Source organism: Dreissena polymorpha, chromosome 8 (assembly GCF_020536995.1).
Source record: "Dreissena polymorpha isolate Duluth1 chromosome 8, UMN_Dpol_1.0, whole genome shotgun sequence".
NCBI lineage: Eukaryota > Metazoa > Mollusca > Bivalvia > Myida > Dreissenidae > Dreissena > Dreissena polymorpha.
In genome coordinates, this window is record NC_068362.1 from 100,592,697 (window position 1) to 100,613,629 (window position 20,933).

General features: G+C 32.1%; 1 long non-coding RNA gene across 1 annotated transcript; it reads left to right on the forward strand.

Moving 5' to 3' along the window:
- Window positions 1-11,611: 11,611 nt before the first annotated feature.
- On the forward strand, window positions 11,612-14,678 carry LOC127842928 (uncharacterized). Its single transcript, XR_008031988.1, has 4 exons — window positions 11,612-11,741; window positions 12,592-12,655; window positions 13,585-13,659; window positions 14,231-14,678. It is a non-coding gene; the product is annotated as an uncharacterized LOC127842928 (long non-coding RNA).
- The last annotated feature ends 6,255 nt before the right edge of the window (window positions 14,679-20,933 follow it).

Below are 20,933 nucleotides of genomic sequence, written 5' to 3' on the forward strand. Positions count from 1 at the left end.
AATTTTTGTGGTTCATACAAATTATGTGTTGTGACCAACACTCTTTTTAATTGAAATAAGAGGTAGGGTGAGAATGGCCGTATAAATAGCATTAAATACAACAACACGCACACATAATACTTTGACAAGTTCATATTATATTATTTAATACCATATCATTTGAAAGAATCACCCAATAAATCAACAACAAAAATAAGACTGTCGAGACGTTCAATATCCGATAAATACAGTATTAGGTAAACAGGCTTAAACAAATTCAATGATTATTTAAAATAAAATCAATGTATAAAATACGACAACTGAATTATATGTTCTATTAAATTAGATAAATGACGAAATTCTACATACTTTGAAGCCATTGTTTGAGTTGTCACCACGCTGCAAGACTATGCCGATAAATTAGCAGAGGCATACGCATTCATTTAACTGTTTCAGTTACTAGCTAAGATAATCAAGTATTGAAAAATAAGGTGTCCTTCTTTTGTGGAAGGCATAGTAGTTGTTATCTGAACATTTTTACCGTAAGAAATTAAAACAACCCTAAACAGTATGATACATCATAACATCAAAATCATCAACATTTCTTTTCGGATAATAATTCCTAAAGTTGTTATTTTTAATTAATTCTTAAAAGGGACATAGTTTTGAACTAATATTTAAAGATGAAACTTAGATCTTTATAAAACAAAGTTCCGCCTTAAGTGGACATCGTTTGTAGAAAACACACTAGCCAATACAAGAGCTTTCATAGTTTTCCTCATCTGAAAATCGACCAAGCAATAATCAAGGATGCAATTATCCATATAACAAAACCAAGCTCGTTACGAATGAAATAATCATTCACGGATACTGTGTAGGTCCCTTCTATAAAAACAAACAAAACATTTGCTTTACCATGCCCGTCTGCAAACAATACAGTGATCCAAACTGAGTTAATGTTTTCGGTTTAAGAACAAGATCTCCATAAATTTCATCAAGTACTTAACAGTTATGACAGGGTCAAGATTTGTGTCAACCTACATTTACTTTCTTTAGCTGTCGCAGGATCCTGATATAAATCTTAACATAACTCTTTTAGGATAGCAACCAAAATTTATGTCCGACGAAAATACGGTACTAACGCGCACTTTCTTAGATATAACCCTTTATCCACATGTGTGGTCTATAACCATTAAGCCCTAATCCGTAAGTGCTTTAAAGGCGTCATTTGCAATATGCGCGTCTGTTGTTTAACTGTGTTCGTCACACGTTTTTTTAAATTGAGCAGATCACTATTTTCATATTTCATTTATCATTTAATTATTCCTAAGGATAATTATTCCTTTGGGGGTTTGTGGACTCGTGGTAATGGTATCCTGACGTTACCCTTGTCTCTGTTTTGTCTCTGTTTTGTCTTGTTGATCTTTCTTATCTATGGTCACTGTGCATGATGTTTTTTATGTAGTACTTATAGTTCAAGTTTTAGATTTTACTGTTTCATTAATTGTCTTATAGCTATACACATAGGGGTAGTTTTATAGCGTTTTGTTGATCTTTCTTATATATGGTTACTGTGCATGTTTTTTCGTAGTACTTATAGTAGAGGTATAATAAAGTAGTTTTAAAGTATAATTGAGTATGTTTGATCGATTCTTTTGAAACAGTATTGCAAAATGTATTCGTATCTGCGATACGTTAAATGTTCTTATGTAAAGCGCTTTTGAACGTGCACTTTTGCATGAAAAGGGCGCTATATAAATCCGGTATAATAATAATAATACTTAATTCCTATTTAATTAAATAGCTAACGACTAATTCCAAGTGTACTTAAAAATGAATAAAATTTGTAATAAATAAAGTATTTCGATTGTGTTATGAATATTATTTTAGATTGATGAAAATCACAATTGTATTCGATTGTTTAAAAGAAAATTGGAGTCAGATTGTCTCGTTATTAACTAATTGAGAAATACAAATATTAAAACAAATCGTACTTTTCTGAACCCAATGAAGCCTACAGCTCAACGTCTGCAGCACGTGTGCCGCAATTCAAGAACACATCAGGCTTTGGAAACGCTGCAATATTTAAGTGAACATTTTCCTTCAATCTAGTTTGCCTTCAGCGTGTCAGCATTACACACAATTAACTATTTGATACTTTAAAGGATGGTTCTTTGGAAAACGTTGCGATCGTTACGTCGTAAGATATTCAAACCGTTTGAACTACTTACGAGACGTCTTTATATAAATTTATCAAATCATTTAAAATGCCAATCAATAATTGTGACAGTGTATTTGACAGTTAATTTTGAAACGATAACATATTTTTTTTCGGCCGAGAAATAGTGATTGGCCCTTATAGTAAAATAACAAAAATAGTTATAGTCATTACATGTGTATTTATGAACCGAAATGAATGGTTGTTTTATAGATGTATAACTTTATTACTCAAATGGCATTGTCAGTTGAGCGGTAAAATATAGGGCCTCCGTCGCGATACAAGTTCGTTTACAGGTTCGAATCCAGCTGGAGTCTTTTATTTAAAAAGTATAAAATTATACATTATTTTAACTAGTTTTAATCAAAATCAATACAAAATGCCAATTTATAAACATCGACGTATTACGACGCGAATATGAGACGACGACACCTTTGATTGGGCTCTAGTTTTCTTAAACATTTATTTTTCTTTTAAAACAGTTTTATTATTATTAGCTGCAGTAACGTCCAAGTGATAGTTATTATTGATCGAAACCATGTTTATGTTTGATGGCATGCAAGTTGTGCTTTGTTTTGCTAGGCGACGTACAATTGGATAACAATGTATTTGTCAAAAAACGTTGAAGTAACGTTCAATTAAGATTTGTCGAGTTTGAAATGTTATACTCATTTTTGAAAGCACTCTTTGAAATCAGGGGATTATGATCACGATAAAAGGTACGGTACTTTCATAAAGAAGCATGGGCCGGTTCGTGGATGACTTTTGCTGACCTTTGTTGGTGTGTGTTCGTTAACTTAAGCTTGATTTAAGTTTCATACAAGTGTTAGTAAAGTTACTTTTCACTTATGAGTTTTTTTATACAAGAAGCTTTACCGATCTTCCTTGACAAGTGTTTCACTTTTCAGCTAGTATATGCATAACAAACAAAATATTGAATTATGGTGAGTACATGTATTATGAAGTTAAGTTAACCGTTAAAAAAACAAATCATAATTACACGTTTCATGATCGGTTGCTGTGTATATTGTTTAAGTTAGTGTTGTGTGTGTTGTTATTCTTACTCTTGGCGAGTATATACGATCTTAGTATTTTAAAACAACACTATAAAAACGTAGATACATAATACTAGAATACAAGTTTTAAATAAAGATCTATCAGATGTATATAACACATTCTGATAAAGTTTCTGGAGTTTCATTTTTCTTATAATTCAAGCTCGATTTTCGAGGGCATTTCAACGTAAACCACAAGTGAATATGCCATACCTTTGCCGCAGATGAGAGATAAAAATGTTCGCTAAATATATGACCATACGTTATATAGTCAACTTTCATAAACTGCTTATAAATATGATTACGATGTGAAACATCATTTGTTAAAGAAAGCATTCGGTATCTCATTTTGCTCGTTTCATGTTGCTCACCAATGAACAGATATCCAGACTTACCTAGTTTTCATATCGAAAAATTAAATTTTGCAAACGTAGTTTAAAATAAATCTAAATAATGGATAGCTTTTACTTAACTACTAATGATAGGCAGTATATTTACATGGTAACTTTTAGAGATCACAAATGAATAAATCACTTCCAATTACTGTTTTCTGAATGTAAAACGGAACATTTTGACTGTCGAAATAAAAGGATTCGTTCAAACTGTTGCGTTTTCGTTAAAGGCATTGAATGTGTTTATTTATAAAAGTTTGATACTAAAAATCGTCTTAATAAATATAAAAGCAACAACATTCCATAAGCAAGCCATAATGACATAAGATGGACACATGACAATATGGATCCGATACCTCTAAAATTGTAATCAAGCATTAAGTGAGCCGAACCCGGGACGTCTAGTAAAAGTCAACGCTCTACCTCTTCGCCACGGGGACGTTTGCTTAATATTGTCGCACATGGGAGCAGTGTCTTTAGTTGGTATTTGGTCCAATTATCGTAGTTTACACACTTACTCAGATAACGTTCGGAATGACAGTCATTTACAAAATAAGGAAACAATTACACGTAGTTCATTGCAGTTTTACGCTCTACAGTGCAAAACATTCCTTAACTATTACAGCTTCGTGATTTGTGCGGTTCTATTTTCATGGCTTATACGCGCGTTTAAAAAATTATTTTCAATATGTTTTTCGTTTGTCATCATTTCTCGAGTCGAGCATATGAGGTAAGTTTCTGTTCGCCTCGGCTACAGTTACGAGGGTTTCGAGTCATGTGGTGTCACGTTTGAGATCGATATGTCTCTAGAGACAACGTTATCAACAGGTCTCGGCGAGCCTTGATAATAATGTCAATCTTGACAATATAGTTGCCAAGTGTTTGAATGTGCGGTGGGTGAATACAATATGTCTCGACAATTACTATGGCGTACCATTTGGGTCAAAAGTAAACAAGACCTACGAGGTAAATACAATAAATGTACTTCAACGTACAATAGTACGTCGACGTACATAAATTGTACTTCAAAGTACAAATATGAAATACACTGCGAAGTATATATTTGTACGTCGAAGTATAATTTGTACGTCGACGTGTATATTTGTACTTCGTAGTACACATTTTCTGAACACTCGTCTCTTGAGCCGCTTTTCCTTCAGATTTATTTATAATAAATGTTTAAAAAAAAATTTAATTGATGACAAAATAAATAAAATATCATAATGAAAAAAAAAGAAGTTTGAAGTGTTTAATCCATTGAAAAAGAGTATATACCGATTTGAAGAAGATTCAAGGTTACCTTTTTTAAAATTAAACTTATCAATCATATTATGAGTAATTATTGACCATGCGGGTGGAGTATCACGGTCCACGCATTACTGTGTAGGAAATTCCCAAAGGTAGTCAAACAGTTACCAAAGTATTACGGGATTAAAAATGTATAATTAACATACCTGGTTTGGTCGTATTTTCTGATAACCATAATTTTGCATAAGTCAGAGGTTAATTCCGCCTCGCCAGGTCAATAGATACGCACAATAGCTATGAGTTAGCGGTCGATAGTCGCATAAATTGGTATAAAGAAAAATAATAATAATGTTCAATAAATACGCACAATATCTATGAGTAAGCGGTCGATAGTCGCATAATTTGGTATAAAGAATAATAATAATAATGTTAAATGTCCAATAGATCTAAAAGCAATAGATTTTAGGCGTCTTCTGACTGACTTACACTTAAGGGTCGGTAAAAACTGTACTTCAAAGTACAATTTTGTACGTCGAAGTACAAACAATTGAACTTCGACGTACGTCATATTGTATGTAGAAGTACATTTCTCTTTTTACCTAAAAGGTATTGTTGACTTTCGACCCACAAGATACGCCATAAATTACTGTACCTTTGACTCGGGTAAGCGCTTAAAAATAGCCATGCCCATCTTATTAATTAAAGGAATAATGAAACACAAACTATTATACGGAGATACATTTGTGTCACCATCAGCTAGTCTCCTAAAAGCAAGTTACTTATTGACCGTACAGTATCGGAAAATAAAATATGGCTGTAGTATGAACAATAACTTTTACTATTTATGAAATTAATGCATTGAACTTTAATCATATATTAATCATGACGAGTTAACAAACATAAATTTATTGCGACTTTACCCATATAGGACCAGTATAATACCTAATCTTAGTAATGTAACAACGAGCAATGTACAATGCAAATACATTTATTTATTGATAGCGTAAACAATCAAATCAAGATAATGCAGGTTGACATTAAGGGTAGTCCGATTGACCGGGACCATCAGAATACAATTAGGTCAAGTCAAAAAATATTCATCGGCTTGTCTGACAAAACAAGGGAAACGAATCAAGAAGTTATTTTATCACCAATAAGCTGGCTAAAAATTCAGTTATTTTGTTGATATACACTAACAAAATTGTATATAGAAACAAAATGACCAACCACAAAGTCTTCAGAGAAGACACCTTTTCTGTGCTGTTAACAAGGGAGTAGAATCACGATGTATAATCACAGGAGTGTTTATCTTAGTTCCCCTTTATTTGATTGAACAACATAACTCTCGCTTGCGGAATTGAAGTGTTAGCAGTTGACATTCATTCGAAGATAAAGTCAGTTATTGATGTGTGTTTGTTTAGTCAATTACTTTATTGTAAAACTGTACATGTTCATATAGCAAATGCAGCATAATTGTGTAGTTGTGTGATGGAAACTTTACAAGTTTACATTATCAGTCATTTAGTATCGTTAAGTTGTTTGCATTACGAACGAACGAATAATAAACATTTTTGCAGTCGATTTAGACTAACGAGGGCGCTTGTGTTCATTTTTGGTTGTGTTACATTACGCATAATTCAACATTTGGATAGGTGGTGATGCTACGGTTTGTTTTAATTAAATCTATTTTTCCTTATACATTAAACCGATGCCATAAGAATCGCTACATTTTATCCATGCGTGAATGCAACTGGCAAGAATGTTGCCATTTAAAAGGAAACCGTTACAATGATTCAATGACAGCTACGTACATTCGGAAACGATGTTGGCGTTGGAGCTGCCACTCGGAACTGATTCGAAATTAAGTTAGTGTATATAAAGCCAAATAAAACTCCAGAAAAAATGAAAGAAAATATCAGTTCATATGTTGGCAATTTATTTTAGGACAACTGAATTGTCTATACAATACAATACGACACATTGTACACAATATGCAACCAAAACTAGGATAATCGCTTTAAAATGGTTCATGCTTAGCATGTTCTTGACTAATGGTTTTGAATTAATTCATCATAGCTGGATTGAATCGAACGCATGAGATTTATTGAGTCGCTCTTATGTTCATTTCGTGGGTGTGACCAGTTCGCGATGTTTTAAAGGAAAGTCTTAAGAATGCACACAGAGTTTGGATTGAAATCGAGAGGTTCTATGCGGTAACCATATCCACTACGCCTCAGCGACCTATGCATAACTGTTGACCAGTATGCCCATATCGATGTACGATACTATTGTTATATTTTGAAAAATATATTGTTCTTTTATGTTAACTTTGGTGGCGCTTTTTAAAATTATAAACAAATGTTCATATCGAGTATCAAAGAACCGTTACAAAACTGCTTTTTGACAACCGTCTTTAATTGTGCAAGCAGGTGTACTACGCCTCACTATTCGACGTACGACGGGAAATTGTTCTTATCATTTAATTTGATTTTAGTAGTGATTGATTTATCATTTTGTTCGCTTAGATGGCTTAACTTATTAATAGGGGATTCTCAACTACGCATATTATTGCAAAAACAAAACATGTTCATGATGAAACAAAATCCTTAAAATGACATCCGCTGCGACGCGTTCAATAAGTATACTCAAATATTACTATATTTTTCTTGTCTAATCATCACGATACATGTTTTATTTGACACCATAAACGTTCTAAAAGGAATAGACGGACGGATCCATGGAGCCAATAAAAAAACAAACACAAAGCAAAATGCATAAACAGGGGATTGATATTCCATATGAGGAATCATGTGGGGAATTTAAAGAACCTATTTCGTATTGTTCATATTGGTAGGCAAATATAATGGTCATAAAATGTGAACGTCATATGGGGATTTTTTCTTATCAGTTAGTGCTATCGATTTCATTGTAATATCTTTATTTGCATAATGATACACTTTGACGTAGGCAGAGGGAGAATTTTATGCTGTGGCAATCTCAGTAATTAATATTTAATGTACAATATGGTGGCGCTTTTGTCGTAGTATACCGGCATATATGTTGACCAGTTTATAAAACCATCTAGCCAATATTTGTCACAACATTTTTAAGTTTCAAAATAGCATGCATTAATCGTATAGCATTTGCCATTATCACAGCCTGACATTAGACCAATTTAGTTTGACACTTAGGAAACTAGTTCATGTAAGCATTTCCATGTTCATGGCATTACATTGTTGTGAAAGGTTTTTGCCTGTTGTGAACATTATATTATATAAACGCATATTCCAATTCTCGTATTTTGTTATGTTCAATATTTGATTAAAGCACAAATAGTGAGCAAAAATGTCCAATAATCTCTCAAGTTGTGCAAAATCATCTTGACATACCTAAATGAAACATTTATTTCCACCGATACATCTCTTATTGCAAACTTCCTTGTGAATAGATGTATTTAAGATTTTGATGTACTTGAAAACTGATAACCTATGAAAGTGTACTTCTTTTTATAAACAGATACACAGATCAAATGAAGTCGGAATAAAACGACAACTTGATTGAATAAAAAATGTAACGGTTAATAAGATACGAAACAATGTAACAGATTTATGAAAACATGTAGTTTTATGGGCTTATTGTCCGTGCAAAATTGGTCACGGAACCCATTAGATGTTTTACAACTTATTCATTAGTACATTTGTTTCCAGCCTTATCTCCCAACATCAACACACAAACATGGCGAATGCGAGTAAACATGGGTTCCGACAATGAGCGTTTTCCAGGTGATTCTAAATCATATACAAGTAAGACCTATCTCTTAACAAGTTTTTTTGTTTTGCTCATGTATTATTCAAGATTGCCTTGTATGGCCCACTGTACAGTGATTGAAATTATTTTTCTTGCATCGAACGTATCTGATATTCTCCATTTATCTCTTAAGTAAGGTAATACTAGGTTCAATCTGGTATTCGATGTTCAATACATTAGTTCACATGAATCTGACATATATGTAGTGATGGAAGTATACGTTGCACTTAATCAAAAATCAACAGAGCTGCTCGATGCATACTATATGCGTTCTTACTTTTTGAGACTGTTTGTTGTTCCCTGTAACAATTACTTAAATATATATAATTGCAGTATTTATACAGTCGACCGTTTTATTTTCGTGTACGCACTACCGATTCCGAATCTCTATTTAAAGATGTTTCGTGTTTACCTTAACATTAAGAGAAACAATTAAACACAATTTAACAAAATGCATCATAGTCGGGAACGCTATCGTGTTTTACTTTTTATTTGTTTTTAATATAAATTGTGCTATATATCTCAGTAGTTTACTTTACAAACATATCTTACATGAATAATTGTATGCAAATAACAATTTTTAAATTGTTCTCTTTTTCATGCAAAACCTTGAGATTGTTCACCTGTTAATAATAATCACACGCAGTCCGTAATGTTAAACATTGAACATAAAATTGCATTTTTATTTTCAACACAACATAGGAAATACACATACACAAAAATCACATTGAAAAGAAAACAAAAAGAAAAATGTAACAGCATTTTTATCGTGTAAAAGGAAAATTGATACTGAATTGTTTTATTGAGCAAATACTGGAACGTATCGGTTAATCGATTGCTGGACGAATGTTTTGACCAAAGGTATTACAACTGACCGACACACGCAGCAGAATTATGAGTGTTTTAAATAAATTAACGCATCCTTCTCTTCTTTTGAATGTGGAATTTACTTGTTTTACAAATCATAATATGCTTAAGTAAAATGTTTTTGTGTCAGTAAGTTTCCTTTAAAGAATGAGTATTTATTATTCAGCTCGTTTTAAGTATCCCGTTATCTTTATTTGAATGGGGATTTTCTTTTTTTCGTCATTGCGAAATGGACTTAACGGCACTCAGAGCTCCATATAAGGATTTAGTTTAAAGGGTATTTTAATCCCTGAGATTATTGTTAAAGAGTATTTTACTCCTTAATGTATTAGGAATATTGAGGGGGTATTTCCTCAGGTTCCTTTATCATCTTCTGAGTTGTCAGATAATAAATTTACTGCGTTTGAAAGTTATTTCTGGACAGTTTGGTGTTCATTGGACTTATTGGGTCTATCTTCTTTGATTTCGTCAGACAATGTGTCACCACCATGATGTTTAGTTTTCTATTCTAACTTATCAATCGCTGTGACAATGAGATCGCCTAAAATAATTTGAACCATTCTAGAAGCATTATAATATTTATATATATCGACATTTTCTAAAATACAGTTATTTCCTGTAGAAGCCGCTTTTGGTTTAAACGTCACTTGTTCGAACCTAAATCACGAGGGGCCGCCATTTTGGTAACAAGCTTCTTTTGACTGACTTACATTTGATTCAAGGGTGAATTTACACTAAACACTCAACTGGATTATTGGTGAAACCAGTTATGCACTTTAATCGATTAAAAATACGTACCAAGATTTGTATTGCGTAATGTTACATACTGGGCCAATGTTTAAACTTGTATCAATGCGTTATGTTACGTACTGGGCCAATTTTTAAATTTGTACCAATGCAATGCGTAATACGTAGATACGCATCATATCTGGAGCTCTGGAAGGCACCGTACCCTTTAAATGCACTTACAGTACGCCTCGATATATAAAAAAATAAACATGTTAAAATAAATGGATAGATCAAAGAAACCAATACTTATAAACACCGCAATTTACCGACATAATTGTTTTACTTTTTGCACTATATAATATTTTTAGATTTAAAGTTAGCATACATATAAGAAGACATATTACGGTGATTGGACGCCAATTCAAACGTCAAATTGGTTCAATTTGATATTGCTCTTCGGTTTGCTGGTTTGCTTCATTTTATATCTGTCAGAATATGGAATTTTTATGTGAAACATATTATTTTATCGATACATCTATACGTCTTATGGTGGTCAAATTTGATTTGCAGTTGCAATAAAATACCGAAAGTTACAGAATATCAAGACGTATATAAAACCGAAATTTAGTTTGTTATTAATCGATTAATTAATTACTTTGTAGAATGAAAAAATCGAGGTATTATGAGTTCAAAAAACAAACTTATTAATTCAGGTAAAATATGTCTTTTCTAATATGAATAACTTTGTCTAACACGTATATATTTTTTTTCTGATGATATAAGATTCATAATTAATAAGAATATATGGATATATACGAAGAATGACACCAACGAGACACATGGCAGTAAATATAAAACATGCTTTAAACATTAAAGAGCAAATAAATTAAGTAGGAATTAACGCATTGGAACGGTAAATGCATATCATTGTGGTTTCAAAATAATCGCACACTTTGAGAGCTCTTTAACAAACGTTTTTTTTAATAACGTTCCAACTCAAATCCTCTGCTGTAGAGATCTGCTATATTCAGCACTATTCATATTTCAATCAAGTCGAATGATCGTTCATTTGTTTTTAAATCATCTTGAAATATCAGCATGGTCCATTTGTTTGGACATATCTCACGTTTCAAACTTCATATGATACAGGGGGATAGTGTCTGTAACATAAAAATGAATACGTCTTATGATAAATTGCAATGTCTTTGTAATATATGCATTGACTTTTTCTCAAACTCAAACAGAGCTCTTGAGATAAGACGTAACATTAAGGCTGTTTTTTATTTGAATCATGCAAATCGCATCATGAAATACCAAACACGGCCTATACGGCGTGGATATAATTTTGTTATTGTTTTCTCCACACTATGGTTACGACAATAGATATAAATTAAACAGCGTATCGGGTGTATTCAGAAGGAGTTTGCGCGGATCAGACATAACAACGTAAGTGATCTTGCACTTAAATTTATTGGATATAATTAGTAACAATAACTTCTATGTATTTTAATAGCACCGAAAATATATTAACTGATAGAAAATCTGTAAATAAATAGATGAATATATATCTGGCATATTAACTGATTTTGACATGATAATATGGGTGTTATTATTTTTTTATTAATTTGAGAATTGTATGACTTTATAAACCCCTATTAAATGCCGTTCAAAGGGTTGTATACAGTTGTTTGGAATTCTATTTTCGTCCATAACTATATAAATTATTGTTTAGTTTTTGAGTTTGTATTTACATTTTCTTTTTTCATGTTAATCGTTACATGAAAGTTTTTAACTATGCTGTTCTCAGAATTTGAACTTGCTTGCAATTTTGTCTTTTGTTGTGAAATCAACGTTGATACGCACTTAAACCAGTGTAAGGTATTCAATTGCAATGAATTATATTTCAAAAAGCATTCAAGTATATTTGTATCCATAAATTCGCATAAAACGTGCACATTTTTGTTATAATTATTGTTGTTATCCATGATTTGAATTTGCATCAAAATAAATTAATCCAGAGTATTAATAAATGCCGGAACTTAAAGATTTTCGCAACAATTTTTAAAGTTATGGAAAGTACTGTACTGGTAATCCTTGGGGAGTATACCATACTATATTACAAATATTATTATAAAAATTGATAAAGAAATTCATGTGCAGTGAGCAAGTTCTACATATTTTTGTTTTGTGTTTCGTTTTTGGTATTTTCTTTTATATAAAGTCACAAAACCGTTGATGTCTCTGTTTCAATTTCGACGCGTTTATTTATAAATGATTTTCTTAATTGGATATACAGATGAAGGCTGTAACACTGATAGTTGGCGTTACTCTCTTAATGTGTTTACTGGACTCGGTACAAGGTACGTCATTTCGGTTGTAATACAATCAATACGAATATTTTGCATCCCATATCAACAGTGACATTGACAAATGCCGCACGTTGGTGTAGCAAGTTTTCAATTGTAATGAGCTCACAAGGCGTAATCCGACTCTTTTTTTCGCGAGGTCACGTTTTATGTATTGTTCTATTTTTTCTTAAGTCTATTCTCAAAAAAAAGAAGAAATGATGCTTATGCTATGATTAATATATGAGTAGTATATAATAGTAGCATTAGTTTTGAAAATTGATGGGCTTATCTTACCCGACTTGGAACATAAAATGTTTCCACCAAGGCTCCGCATTCTATATTCTAAACCACGTAAAATTAACTAACCTTAAATATCTGAAGCGAGTGTAAGCATTCTCAACGGCAATATATTTTAATTATTGTCAATCACTTGGCGTTTTTTCGTTGAAATGACGTTTTGATAAATAAATACATAAATAAATAAATATATATAGAAAGTCAATTACACAGCTATGTTTGTTTATAAAATTATAAAACATTCTTATACGCGTTATCATTCCGTTCTATAAATATTTTAAACGGACATTTTTTATATCCAGTTATTACCCTATATATAATATTTCATTGTCACATTGCAATCATAACTAGGTCTACGCTCAACCATGCACTATTTTAATTATGTTCATGAACATGTTGACATATTTTCATAAACGCATTGTTGCTAATAAACAATCTTTTAGCCCTTTTTGTTGCATAATCTATAACTATGATTTTTGCAGTCTGGTTTGAAACGTGTTTTAATGCAAATATATTAGAAATTAAACTCGTTCGTGCAACCTGTTTATATGACGGAAAACTCAACAGGTCTTGATTATGTGTTTAATATTAATGCAAACATAATTGAAAAACAAAGCTTGACATGAACTTGCACTTTCCAACAGGAGTGAGTACTCCGTCCAATGGCAGTGCTTTGACAACCGCAGCCCCAAGTACCGGACTGGTAGCAACTACTGCTGGTACTGAATCAATATCATTGATTGTTTATTAATTGAATTTTAAATATTATTCAAAATTTATTTAGTTAATAATTTACTTTCATATTTGTAAAATCCATTTGTAAAATTATACTGAATTCGATAAGGACATGACAAAAACAGAGAGACAGTTTTAAACGCACACATGATTCTAAACCTGGCAGAAATATCCCTTTAACAAAATGTTTACCTTTAGAACTCGCAACTTCCTTTTTTAAATTGCTTGTGAGTTACAAAATGGTTGTTATATTCCATGTTGGTTAGTTTAAAATAATAATATAAGACTAAAAATGCCCTTATAGTTGATTGAACCAATCTATCGAGTTAAAAACAACTTATGTAAGAGAACAAGAGAACCAATAAATTACCAATATTTTTATTCACTTTCAAATTGTTGAATTTGCTCCGTGCCGTTGCTTTTTGCAAAACTTATTATATTACAATTGTCAAAGCACACAAATGATATTAAAATCCTCTTCCTCTTGACAAATTAACACAAAATATTTTATGATAGATATAAATTTATATTAAACCGCATCGTCTTACTTTTCAGCAAACGGGACACAAGGCGGAAACAGCGGCTCACAGAGGTTTTCGTTCACACCGTTTTCCGTCTTTATCATGGCCGTTTTTTTCGCCACTGCAAATATTGCTTTGGCTTAAGTGGGTGGCATTCCAGCCGAGCGTATGACTGACGACCATTGATCGCTTGGAGAAACTTAAACAAACGAGATTTTTTTTCTCGACTTATTTTCTGTTTTCAGACTTCGGGTGGTGCATTTACAATTATAGTGTGTGATATGCATAGGCCGTGTTCATGCATTGTTTACCGTGCGATATATAACATGGCATGCAATGACGAAAACATGTTGTTCGAATGCCAGTGTTATTATAACGCGTACTGTGCTTGCTTCCATGTATCTGCTTGTTTCTCAGAAGAACTGCGTTACATTTGCTGACTTTAATTATACAAAAATGAAAGAATATCCACTACAACTGTTTATGTTTAATTATTTTGTTATTTTTATACATCCAATCGTTATACTTGTAATGACTCGACACCATATTTACAAGCCCATTTAGTCGTGTATTTTATTGTTTTCATTGCGTCACAATATTTAAGGAATCAGACTTTAACCACTCAAAGGCAACTATCTAAAGTAAAAAACGATACGCCCATGGCACTTTTTAATTAAACTATTTAGTTCAGTGCTGTTTTCTTATGATTGAAGCTTGCAAAAACGTGCACGGTAGAATTAACACAATTACTTGTTTTGGCCTCTCCCTTGTTTTAGTTTTCTCTTGCACCAATCGTATTCCGTCCGCCTTTCTGTTCAACGGAGGTTTAAGATCTCAACCGAATGTCCATATTAACTTTTAACTAAAAATCGTAGTAAATTGTTTTCTAGCGAATAATTCCATCTGCAAAAAAAAAACACACTTGTACGGGGAAGTTATTTTCTTTTAAGTTTGCAATCCATATAAATTAATTACTGTACGTGTGATGATTTTATTGTAATAACAATTTCGCATTGCAATAAAGCTCTCCATCCCGTTTTGCAATACGATTAAATGTCTTTTATTTTCTAGTCAAAGCTTACAACTCTGTCTTATTTTGAAAATAAAATCATTAACTTCTACATTTGTGTATTACTTCCAATCAATTTGAATCAATATACAGTTGTGATGAGTTTAAGAAAGACGAATTAATTGCAAAACGGGCTGTTATACAAATTATGCATTGTAATAACACACTGAACCTATTTGCAATACAGTTATGGCATGTTTGGGATTCCTTCGCCTGAGATATGGGTTAGAATATCTTTCCTAGGCGAACGATAAATGCTAACAGAAAACAAAAAAGATAATACACAACTGTGCATATAATTTTTTTAAGATTGAATTATTTATGGTCGTGTTAACTGTGTTCCTTCTTTCCTTTTTTAAGGAAAGGCACTATCACAAATGGATTATTCTGTTAAGAAATGGATTTGTATTTAAGCGTTGTATAAACATGCGCTAAAACACGGGGAACCATCCTCTAGATCTTATTATTCAATGGTGCTAATTCCGTTATTAAAACAACATCAAGGCCTTTCTGGTAACCAAGCATGTCATGTTCCACTTATCGTAACCATATTCAAATACAGGTCCTAGTGCCTTAGCATGGATATTACAGATTCGCTGTTTTATGACATGTTCGTGATTTAACTAGCCCATATATAATAAAAATATTTTTTTTAAATTTAAACCTATCTGTGAACCATCTGTATAGATCAAATAATGTGCAGTCACGTTACTATCAATATTTTCATTAACTTGCGTTTGCAGATGGCTCTTTTATCAATAAGTCGAAGCTTATTGAGACTTTATTGCATGTAATATATCACAGGTGCTAAATAACTATCAACTAAATATGCCCTAAAAGATTTGGGTACTGTTTGGATTCTTCTATACATTGACCGTTAAAAGCGTTAGCCCAAAATTAAATGATTGCAATGTTGACTGTGGTTCTGTATGTTTTTGGTAACAATAATACGGTTAGAACACTTTCTTCTCTGATTTTGTTTCTGAAATGCATTTTGTTATTTAAAATATCTGCTTTTTATGAATTACCTAAATGACAAGGTAACTGATATACACCCATGTACATTTAACGTGTTTGTATCTTTCTTATATATTCATTGAATAACACCTGAAGTTATCGCAGAGTACAACATGTAATTGTTTATATCAATTCCGTTTTCATCACAACTTGTTCATTAACGTAGTAATGTCGTTTAAAATCGTACCTATCTACCAAATAAAAGAGTAAAACTGTGTTAATGCAATTCACGATGATTTGTTTCAAAATACAACGATAAAGATGCTCTTTAAAATAATCAAACTATTCATCTCAAAACAAGAAATAAGAAGCATTGCCTTTATTAAGTAGATAGTGGGCGTGTGGTAACGAAAATTATATAAAATATATTTTTCAGCGTGATTTCCGAATTGTTTTGTCTTACCGCTGCATTTAAAAATCAAATAGCTTGGTTTAGGTGTAGAAACTGATATGAGCAATTCACTATGCTGATTGAGCTGTAAACACTCAAAATCTAGCATGATAACGAATGGTTTTTGTACACATATTTCAATCAAGTCACAGGTGTTAAATGTTTCAAACACATTCATGTTTATTCTGGTTATTTATGACTTATATTAACACCCTAACCAAACATTCCTTCTGTCGACATTAAGGAACTGCCTCTTTACAAAAAGTAATCATGCTATATCCATCCCAAAATTAGTTCAATAAATCAACGTTTACTAAGTTAAGTTTTATTTCAAAGTAAAACGCTTGCGTCGTGTTGACGATAGGACTAGTTCTCTTTGGGGGATTTTTATTCATTTTAATTGCCAGTGTACAAAGAGAAACTATTTTGATGAGTTAAAAGGTGTTTTTGCGGTGCATGTGACGTGTACCACACTATTATTTGGAGTCGTGTCTGCGTTGAGCGTTTTACTGCTAAAAAGACATCGTTCCAAGAAATATAAGTTGTAGGAAAAGGAAAATCTACACGAAACACAATAAACTAGTTGCCTTATTAATGTAAAAGCTAGTTTTCTAAAATCACAGCACCATATAAATTATTACAGATTATTGATGATTAATGTTGCTTTTACAACTACAACCGCAAAACGTAAAACTTCAAGGGCCCATCAAGTTTATTTTGCAGGAGATACCAAATAGTATGTGAACACTCTAAAATATGATACAATACTTTATATTTAGATATAACTATGGAATGATATTGCAGACCACATAACACGTTACTTCAATTCTTTTCTTGGAATGGCATGTTCGCAAACATATGAGACTCGCTCTGAGAAAACAGGGCTTAATGTAGGTGCGTAAAGAGTCATCCCTGTGTTGTCCGAACAGGCTAATCAGGGACGACTTTTTCCGCTTAAACTTGATTTTCGGTAAGGAGGGGCATCCTTGAAACTAAAAAATATATGAAAGTGGAAAGTGTCGTCCCTGATTAACCTGTGCGGACTGCACAGGCTAATATAGGACGACACTTTACGCACATACATTCAATTTTCTCAGAATAAGACACGTATTATCCTGTATGAACAATTGATTATCATTCAAGTACTATTTTATTAAATGAATAAGACTATCGAAACTAGATGATGTTTTTGAATAGTTGTACTCAGTATTTCGTATTATCAGGATTTATCAACAATGTGATTTAGCGCGAGATGGCGTCAATACACATTGTTAAAAAATCATAATTTTGAGACGGCATTCTTATTGTCTATAGAAACATGTATGCATACTTCTTCTTTATTTGTTTTTATAAGGTAATCTGACAAAACTTTAACTTATTGGTATGGTGGGGGACATCTTTAAATCGCAGAAAACATATAAAAAAGGAAGTGACGAAAACCTATATGGGTAATTTGTTGTGGGTTATGCGACAACTCACAATCAGAATACACATGATTATACTGACTGTCAAACGTATGATGTTATGACTATTTTAACTTGATTAATTATTATGTAGCAATCGGTTTTGGACATTTGCAAATGTCGTTTCGCAACTTAGAACGATCAGTTTCAGTTTACCTTGCGAGAAACTTTAAAAACGTTATGTGCAATAAATTGTTCATTTCATAATGAGACGCTATTGAAAATGGCGATTAATTGAGTTACGTGCGATATATTGACACGTCCTAACTCTGGTGACTGCACCATATATAAGCTGAGATCATGTTTACCAATATATATTCGGCCCATAGTTTATGCATCTGCAAAGGTACGTTGATATCTGAATACAATAACTTGTTTTTCAATTATGTTTTAAATAAGCAAGTCAATTATTTAGAAAAGCATTAATTGCATTGAAATAATTGTAATAAAAGAATACAAATTCGCTCTGTTATGTTTCCCTTTGTATGTATTCTAAGAAAACACGGAGTAAGTTTTATTTACTAGTATGTTAACATATAATTAGCGTCAACATTACACCGATATATGTTTGGTGCGGTCGTAAATACAATTTATGATATGATATGAAATGTATATTAATGCTTACCTTAATACTTAATGAACTAGCTGTTTAAGTGAAACATATAAACCTAGAAGTGCACGTCGTAAACTATGTTTTAAGTTGCATTGTTGCAATGGCTACAAAAGAAGATAGACCATGTTATTAGGCAAGTACAACAATTGTTATACTGATTAAGAGCTGCTTGTGTGTTTGCAAGGCATTCATATCTTATTTTTTGGAAATCTTTAAGAAGAAAATGGTTATAAATTGAATAATACACATAGGACACTGGCATGAAGTACTTAAAATATATCTTCGAAATTGCATGCACCATGTACCTTGATAAAATCGTATTTAATAATCTACATAAAACGTCTAAAATAACTTTAGTTATTGTTTGACAATATCAATACCTCATCATAAATACCTGTTTATACTAACAATATAAAAGTGAAAGTCAAATATTGGAATATGCGTTACTGTCTATAGAAAGCTGCGTATGAATGTATTCACTGTTTTGCTGTACCCGTACATAGATAGGTTACTTCATTTTCTCATCTAATAAGCATTGCACAATACTGATCTATAAACTTATATGTTTGTAAGCTATGACTATGGATCTCGTTTTTATAAATGTTATTCTTCTTTATTTAACAAAACTAATGCAAAAAGATTTGATCTTTACAATCAATTAGACCACTAATTGCACTTATTATCAGAGCCTAAATATAAAAAAATAATATAATATTACATAAATGTATATACTGAAAAACACTCAGTGTAATCAACACAACTTATATTAAAAATAGTATAAAAAGCACCCGTTGAACATTTCTTAGGTAAATAGACACGCGCATAGTTTGTATATCTTCGAAATGTAAATACGCATGCATTTTGTGTCATATTACTCCGTCAGATTAAAGGGATCATTTCATGATTTGGTAAATTGCACAAATCTAAAATAAAATGTTTCAGATTCGCAAATTTACGTTGGAGTTATGATTTTTGTGATGAAATAGTAATACTGAACATTTACTATGCTCTTAAATATCCATTATATGCATCTTTTGACGATTTAAAAACATGAAAAGTATAAAGCGTTGCAACGCGAAACGATTGAATAATTTGAATAGTTCTGTTGGTGTTGTTATATTTTGTGATACAGCGAACATTGCTTATATAAATTATAAAATACATCTTTGTTACTTTTTTCTTTCTTTAATTTTATTCTTGTTATTTACTGTTATTTTAGATTCGATGTTTACATTTATTAATATAAAGCATTTTATGACAAACTTCAATACAGGCCAAAATATGTGAAAATGTCCCTTTTAGAGAAATACGCATAATTTCATATCACTTTGCAAGTATTGGAGACATGCAAACAGCGTCAGAGTATGTGAGGTGGAGCGATTGGAAATGAGTTACAGTTATAATTTGGAAATCGGGTTAAACAATATTTAATTGGTTTGACAGATAAAGGCTCTTCTGTTGGTTGCGATCGAAGTTCTCATTGTCGGTTTCCAGGGTTCAGTCACAGGTGACATATCTATCACCTGGAAAGGACAACTCGGAAATGTTACAACGGGATCGGGTTCAGCGGGATCAGGATCTGTTTCATTAGGAACGGGGTTTGATACTTCGGGATCGGTATCTAGTTCATCGGGATCTGAAAGTGGTACATCGTGATCCAGAAGTGGTACATCGGGAAGTGGTACATCGGGATCCGGAATTGTATATCGGGCTCCGGAAGTGTAGCATCGGGACCTTGGACTGGCTGATCAGTATCTGAAAATGGTAAGTCGGGTTCTTGTACCAGTGTACTCTTTATGTTTTCCATGTTTTGAATATACCTTACACCTTTTCAAATTTCATTAGGTAATACTGTATTGTCCTCACTGAAAATCAATACTGAACGTACGCAATGTGCGCAATAAATATCGAAATTAAATTATTAGAATCGCCATCACATATGACATTTTCAACTCGTGTTTGTATAAACCGAACAATTCCGTTAAATCGTTGGCACGCTTTCTATAACATAGAGCGCAAATATAAAAGTTCAAAAAAATAAAATCTATTTAATCAAACATAAAAATATAAACGCTATTTTTTAAATTTCAATAGAAATATATAGTTTAAATATAACACGACGCGCGTCTTTATGGTCATGGTGTTATGATATCGAAACCAAAGATATCCGTTATTTTATTCATA